The 1,880-nt window shown below is 40.3% G+C and overlaps 1 pseudogene; it reads right to left on the bottom strand.

The window, feature by feature from the left end:
• Window positions 1-259: 259 nt before the first annotated feature.
• Window positions 260-1,241, bottom strand: LOC103891864 (olfactory receptor 51A7-like; annotated as a pseudogene).
• Window positions 1,242-1,880: the final 639 nt, after the last annotated feature.

Below are 1,880 nucleotides of genomic sequence, written 5' to 3'. Positions count from 1 at the left end.
TACAACAAAAATACTATGTAAATAGTTGTTATACTGTATTGTTCAGAGAATAATAACAAAAAATTATCTACATGTTCAGTACAGATGCAATCAATCACACTTTTTTTCTGAATATTTTTTATCTGCAGATGTGAAACCTATGGGTAAGGAAGGCCAACTGTATATGAATAATTAAGAAAAATAATGGTAAATCATTGATAATACTTTGCTTAGGAAGATATTATTTTCTCTCCTGATCTCGGCTGATCTTGTACCATGTTTACTGACACCGTTGTAGACCCAGTTTTCCTAAAACTTTTTCACGAATTTGCCATGTCTTCACACAATATACAATGGGATTCATAAGAGGTGGCACTAGCAAGAAAACATCAGCAATGAGGATCATGGCCATTGGGGACTTGTGCTTTCCAAAGTGGTGCATGGATGCCAAAGCAATGATGGGCGCATAGAAGATAAGCACAGCACAGATATGGGAGACACAGGTGTTGAGGGCCTTGAGCCGCTCCCTATGGGATCCAATTCCCATGACCGTCTTCAGGATGAACACATAAGACACAGCAATGAACACACTTTCTGACATCATACAGAGGGCAAGAAAGAAACCATAGAAGAAGTTGACAGTGTTGTCGGAGCAGGCCAGCTTCCTGACATCCTGATGGAGACAATAGGAATGAGAGAGTAGGCTTTTCCTACAATATGTCAACCTTGTAAGAGTGAAAGGAAATGGGAGTGTTAACAGCATGAGTTAGTTGTTTCTTTTAATGAGTTTAGTGTTGTTTCTCTTTTAATGAGAAACAACAGCCCCATTTTGGCAACTCTGGCACTGGTGAGGATACAGCTGTACCTCAGAGGGTGGCATTAGCCAAAAAGCGGTCAAAAGACATGACGAGAAGCACTGAGGACTCCATATCTGTGAATCCATGAATAAAGAATTATTGAGCAAAGCAAGTATTTGGGGAGATTCCTGTGGCATTGAATACAAAGATCCTCAGCATAGTGGGTAGGGAGGAGAGGGACAGGCCCAGATCAGAGACAGCCAACATGGAAAGGAAATAGTACACAGGTGCATGGAGTGAGGGCTCAGTCCTGATAACAAAGAGGATTATGCAATTGCCTAGGATGGCTACCAAGTACATGAGGCAGATGGGGACAGAGATTCATACATGGGCATGCTCCAGCCCTGGTATTCCAATCAGAAAGAAGGTGGTAATCTCAATTTCAGAAGAATTGGGAAGGTGCATGATGAGTCCGTTGAAAAGTATTCTCAGGTCTGAAATGACACTCTATATGGATCTCCTGTGTTCATTTCCCTCCTTTCAGCACGTTTGTCTATGAAATAAAGAAAATGGAATTGTGAAAGACTTCTTATTTCAAGAAATAAAAGAGAGATATTACTTCTAAACAGACTATAATAAAGTCAGATCTTGACTGACAAGGGGAATCAGGAATATGGGTACTTGCATACATCCCTGTTAAATCCTCAGAAGGCATACCCACATAAAGAGCAGTAACTTTCAAACAAATTCCTCTTGTGTTATTAGGCTTTGCCTTACCCCATTTCAACGACAAATTGTATAGAGTCAGAATGGACTATAGGACCCCCTTCCCTGATCTGGAATGAACTTAGAATAATAATAATAATAATAAAAGTAAAAGGACTGGGAAACCCCAGGAAGTAGATACTAGTTTTGAAGAATGAGGAAAATTAGTGGTTTCTCCAATTTCTAGTCATTTGCTGCAAACATTTGTTCAGGCAAGGTGTGACAGGCTGTCCTCCCATTGCTATAAGAAATGCCTGAAGCTGGGTAATTTACAAAGAAAAGAGGTTTAATTGCATTGTGGTTCTGCAGGCTCTTCTAGCATGGCACTGGCATCTGGTT

The sequence above is a fragment of the Pongo abelii genome, chromosome 9 (assembly GCF_028885655.2).
Source record: "Pongo abelii isolate AG06213 chromosome 9, NHGRI_mPonAbe1-v2.0_pri, whole genome shotgun sequence".
NCBI lineage: Eukaryota > Metazoa > Chordata > Mammalia > Primates > Hominidae > Pongo > Pongo abelii.
The sequence above is the reverse complement of the archived record's forward strand: the minus strand, read 5'-3'. Positions and strand labels throughout refer to the sequence as shown.